The following is a 6,000-nucleotide window of genomic DNA, read 5'->3' on the forward strand; positions in this document are numbered from 1 at the left end:
ATCATTTGGTGGAGACAGCAAATATCCTTAAATCCAGGTCTCATCTTCTCCCTTCCTGCTCCAAAGCAGTTAATAACTATTGACTCCTCAGACTTCCTTGGGGAGCAGTTTTAGGAGGGAAAAAAGTTTGAGGTGTGGTGACATTAAGGAAAGATGCAAGCACATAAATAGTTGAGATGCTTGCCCTGATCAAGACTTTCAACTTTCTGATTCATCTTTGATTCTCAGGATCTCCAAGTTTTTAGACAATGCCACAGTCTTGTTCTACATCAGGCAAAGGGGGACCAGGTCATACCCTCTTTACGGGCTAGCCATGTTGGCTTGACATACTGCTTTACAGCACAACCTCAAGCATCATACATTTCGTCAGAGCAAAATTGTGTGGCAGACAAGCTGAATAGGACCAGGGCAGCCCGTCACGAAGGGAATCTAGATCAGTGGTCTTCAAGATTTGATCCATCTGTGGGGATTTCCTCAAATAGACCTCTTTGCTTCCTTTCTGAACAATCAGCTGACAAACATCTGCTCAGGACTCCATGTAAGAAGGTCTCACAGATGGATCCCTTTTTCTTTTCTTTGGACAGGAATGCTGGTGTATGATTTTCTACCCTTTCCACTGATATCCAGGGTGCTTCTGAAGATTCAAAACGAATTCCTCAAGATTGTTTTAGAGACTCCCTTCTGGCCCAGGCAACCATGGTTCTCCCTTTTGGAAATGGCCAGGGACAGTTAACACACGCTTCCTCACAGACTGGATTTACTCACACAAGGGGTGTTTGCAGCATGTCCCCAATCAGTTTCAGTTGACTGCCTGGATGATAGGGTCTTAATTCCCTTTAGGCACCTGTTTACTGACGACATGCAGCATGTACTGATGAAAGCAAGAAAGCCTGTTACTAGAAAATCATATATTAGTAAATAGAAAAGGTTTCTAGTTGCTGCCAACAACATAAACACCCATTCAGGGCTAGTTTTTCTTGGGTTTTCCTATGTTCTTTCTTACTTCTCAGGGTTCATTTATGGGCCATTTCAGCATGTCTACTTATGTATTCTCCTTTTTTAATGCATTCTCATATCAAGATGTTTTTGAAAGGGGTTTTGTGTAAGAGGTCTCCAAGAAAACAGGTGGCCCTTCCTTGGGATCCTAACCATTTGTTAGAGAAGGTAACACTTTCTGCATTTGAACCAGCTAACCTAGTTAACTTGAAGTTCTTAACATGGAAGACAGTTTTACTAATTGCTCTGACATCTGCAAGAAGGGTATCTGTGTTGCAAGCCTTTATGGTGAGTCAGCCCTACCCCATTTTCCATAAGGACATGGTTTATTTGAGAACTAATTCTTTTATGCCTAAAGTGGTATCCAGGTTTACTTTAAGCCAAACTGTCCATCTCCCCATTTTCTTTCCTGAACTTAAAAATGAGAGAGAAAGGATACTCCATACTTCAGATGTTCACAGACAGCTTACGTACTATGTTGAACAATCTTTGGATCAGTACATTTCTTGTGAGGTTAAGAAGGGACAACCTGTGTCAACCTGTTTTCAAATGGTTGTCTAAGGCTGTTGCGTTTTTTTATACTCATTATAACAAAACTATTCTAGGCAGGGTCAAGGCTCAATATAGAAGGGCCTTGGCTTTTTGGAAAGGGTTGGATTCAAAACATATTCTAGAAGCAGCAACTTGGTCCTCTGTGCATACTTTTACAAAGCACTATACGCTTGATTCCTTCTCCGGGTCTAGATCAGTCTTTGCTAGGGCCATTCTCCAGGGGATTCTGGACTCTTATCCTTCCACCTCCCAAAATTTGTAAGCTATGGTAATCTATCCATAGGTGATTGCACCAATGATCAATATGAAGAACAGAGTACAGTTGTTCTAAGTAAATTTACTATAACAGTAGATGTTTGAATCATCACTGTTGCAGTAGCTGCTCCCTCCCTCCCTCCATCCCCCTTGTTTCTTGGTGTTTGGATTTTGCCAGGGTGTGGACTTTTATTTTTTGCTTTTCCTAGCATTGTCCTTCCAGGGCTCAGCCTCCCTCTCCCTCTCTGCTGACGTGAAATCTCAAGTTCTTGCACCCAAACCTGTCTTTAGTCAGATCACCTCCTGCTGACTAATGATCTTGGCTTGTAGAAGGTGCACTTCAACTTTGGAAGCTGGCCCAATGTTATATCCTTGCAGGATGCAACTCGTATAGCTTAGGCTACTGCAGCAGTGAAATTTGAATCTCTTCTGTTATGGCAAGTTTACTTACACAGCTGTACTTTTTTTCCCAAAAAGTGCATTTTGACTTTTTCCTGAAAAACCCTATTCTTTGTGTTTTTTGTGCTGAGATAGAAGCCAGAGAAGAGAGAAATTTTCTCACTTGATGTGAACTGTCAGCTCAAGTTTTACCTGGCATATCTGCTTCAGCTTAGGAGGCTCAGCCAGTTTGTCTGCTTCATTCCGAGAGAAGAGTTGCCAGTAAGCTTTTTCTTTCTGGTAGATTGCCAGATGCATTGTCTTTTACCAGCAGATAGCAAGTCACCATTTGGAAATTGCTTTTTGAAAGGCTAATACTTTAGAAATGTGACTGTCTTTATTGCTTGCTTCAAGAATGTATCCATTGCAGGCTTGGCCCTGTGGCATAAAAGTTAAGCCTTGGCTATGACCCAAATGAATTGTGTTTTATTAGTGGCACTGGAAGAATCAGGCAGGGAGGATTAACTTGCTTATTGTCAGAGAAAGGGAGGCATTTAGGCCTGTGGCATTGGTGACATATCAATGGTTGATTGTATTTACCTGCTTGTAGTGGCTTGATTGCCTTGTGCTGTCAACACAAAGCTCTACCTTGACAACCAAGGAAAGGGGAAGAATGTACGAGTGTGTGTGTACCTACTGCCAGTCAGGCTTTGCTTGCAAGTCCACATGTCACCTATTCGATAGTGGGTAGGCTGCTCCCTGGAACCTAAACACTACCACCTGACTTTCAGCAAAGAGGAAAGGGATCTGCTGATTAGACTTCCTGGGCAGGAGCAAATTTGATGTTGCCTAGCCCAGAGTGCTTGACTATTGTTGTAGCAGAACAAATGAGCTGTTTGACTACAGATGAGCCATCGGGCAGATGGAAAGGTCAGGACCAGGTTTAGTAAGTGTACACATTGCAGATATCTATACCACAGTTAATTTGTCACTGCACACCTTAAGAATGCATTATTGTCTTGATTAAATGCATTTGTACTTCTGGACTCACCCTTATGAACTTTTGTTTTTTTGTCTTTGTAAACTTTTGTTCTTTTGTTGCCTCCCAGATTAACCGTGCTGGTGGATTCACTGCTTTGGGTTCAATGGTCCCAAATAAGTCAGTATGGAAGTTCTTATTGTATCAGAATACTACCCTGTTTTCCTTCTGTGCTTTTGTGTGCCTGTATAATTTACCAAATATTGGAACTAGCTTCTTGAAAAGTAACCAAAAGGTGCGCCAGTACTAGCTTTTTCTTCTGTCTGACAGAGATCTCTTCACTTCCAGTCCTGTAAATGTTTACTGGCTTTTAAAAGCAATTAGAGCTTGTTCAGTTTGAAGTGGTCCTCTCAAATAGATGTTCTTTACATGAATCATTGTTGCAGAAGAATTCAAGCTATTGACTGCCCAAACAGCTAGACTCCCAGAGCTCTGAAGTCATAATTCCACGTTAAGCTCCCCCCATGTGAGAGAACACATCTGCATTTCGGATAACAGTTCATTAGCCTGCACCATCTTCAGCACTTTTCTGCCACAAACATGTACACTGGCTGGCTAAAAAGTGCTTCGTGTCTCTCTCTCTCTCTCTCTCTATTGTCTTTGGCCCCAGTTGCAGAGGATGCTTGAAATGAAAAGTACCCCTGTAGGGAAGATCTTTTTTTTTTTTATATTGGTAGTGTGTTTGATATTACTAAAATGAACTTTTGGCTGGGAAACCTTATCTGGTCCCCAGGGTTTGCTTCATTCAGGCCTGGACAGTCTGTGTCAGAGAAGGCATAAAAGTCCAGTATAAAGATTTACACCATTAGTACCTTTTTGTCAGTCTCTCACCTTTCAGTAGGTTGCTAGATATGTACAGGCTTTTAGAAGAGATGGTGGGAAGGCAGTATCGAGACTGTACTTAGAGCATGCTTGACAGAAATTGGAAGACATGAAGCAGGCATCTGTGCGGTCTTCCAAGTCCTCAGGAGATGCCCCCCCCCCCAAAAAAAAAAGAAGACTCTCAAAATGGAGCACCACCATAATGAGGTTGAACCTTCAAAATCAAGAGAGACACTATGGAGATGAAGCTAACCCTGATGATGTCCCATGGAGCTGAGGCTGTTTCAGCCAGTGAAGTGGTTATTTATTCCTTGATAGTGGTATGTGATACCACTTCCATCCTTTCTGATGCCTTTGAAGCCAGACATGCAGACAGCTTCTAGCATATCCTCATGAGCTGATTACCATAAGGAAGGTAGAATGACTGTCCTGTTCATCAGAGTGGCAGAACTCAGACTGCAGTCCACAGTCCTGTTGCAGAAGGAAAACAGCCTCCCATTTTTCATGGCTGCTAAAATAAAGGCAGGATATTTCAGTGAAGAAGCGAGACTCAGCCAGGCAAAGCTTAGTAGGGAAATTTTCTACCCGTTGCAGGCTTCTGTCTTTGCGTTACTACACCTTGGCTTGCAGCAGCAAACAATCTGAATCTCAGTCCCTTTAAAAGGTTAGTAGAAGTGCATTTTAATTAATGGCAAGGACAGGGGCTGTCAGCATCTCCACTCTCAGAAGAGATTAAGTATAAGAGGAATTCTTCTTGGGTTGCAGACTCTGACTCCTCTTCTGAGGAACATTAGGAGGGGAATGTAGCATACAGAACATAGATGGTGTCCTCCCTGGGATAGGACCAAGAGCACTAGAAGACATTCTCAATGTGCTGTCCTCCTGAAGATGTAATTTGGCAAAGCCCTCCCTTGGATGAAAAAGCAGTTAATGTAAGAGACAAAGGAAATGCCATCTATGAAAAAGTGAAAAAGAAATATATTGATCTCTTGGGACCTGAAGGAGACAAAAGTAATGGCAGACCCTATATTTATCTTCGTAGATACCTGTAAGAACTTCCAAGTTGGTCTCTGGATCCAGTACTCTCCCTAAAGACTTGATTCTTAAATATGTTTGATAATGTGTATATGTCGGCTAACATTGCCAAACGTACATAAATAAGAATCACACAAAAATTCTGAAACAAAATAGGGGACCACTGCATGAAATCCATTAGGAGTCCCTGAAATTGAGATGCATGAAATTTGCTGATTTGACCCAGAAAGTAGGGATTCATATGACTAGATGAGACCACAATGCAGAAAATGCAGTTTCAGGGTGTCCAGGGTCTGTTATCAAGTTTCCAGATTTGGTGTGCTTGTGTTACTTGGAGATGGTAAGGATGAGTTTCTGAATGCCCCTTTTGACAAGCATTTCTTATTTGGAAGACCTTTACAGGAGATTCATGAAGTCAGTGGAGAAGGGTAAAGTGATGCAGAGTGTAAAACCACGATCTGTCCTCCCATTTCAGATTGCAGTCAGGTTTACGCTTCCAAAACTATTCCATTTTATAGGCAGCAGGCTAAAGGTAGAACAATTGTAAAGATTACATAGTGTAGGGAAAAGTAGTATAAGGGAAGGAGGATGGCATAAAGTGGTCAAGCCAGTCCCTCTGCCAACCGTGACACAGCCATCTCCCCTTCTTGTTCCTTTGCCTTTTTCCTTCTCATATTCTTTGTTACCCTGTGTCTGGTGGGCAAAACTCTGAACCAGGTCTGGTCAGTGATAATGTCACACAGTTGGGTTATGAGCACCATTACTTGTAGGATACAGGGCAGGTTTAGAAGCATTTCTACCCTTTGTGAGAATGCCTCCAGTTCCAGAGGAACAGCACCACCCCACACTTCCTCTTCTCAGTAGTGCAAAGGGCAGTATATAAGGTCCCAAGGGAGAAAATTCAAGTGTTTTACCTGGGTATT

This window comes from Protopterus annectens, chromosome 4.part1, assembly GCF_019279795.1.
Source record: "Protopterus annectens isolate FY-2018-M chromosome 4.part1, PAN1.0, whole genome shotgun sequence".
In the NCBI taxonomy this organism is placed as follows: Eukaryota; Metazoa; Chordata; order Ceratodontiformes; family Protopteridae; genus Protopterus; species Protopterus annectens.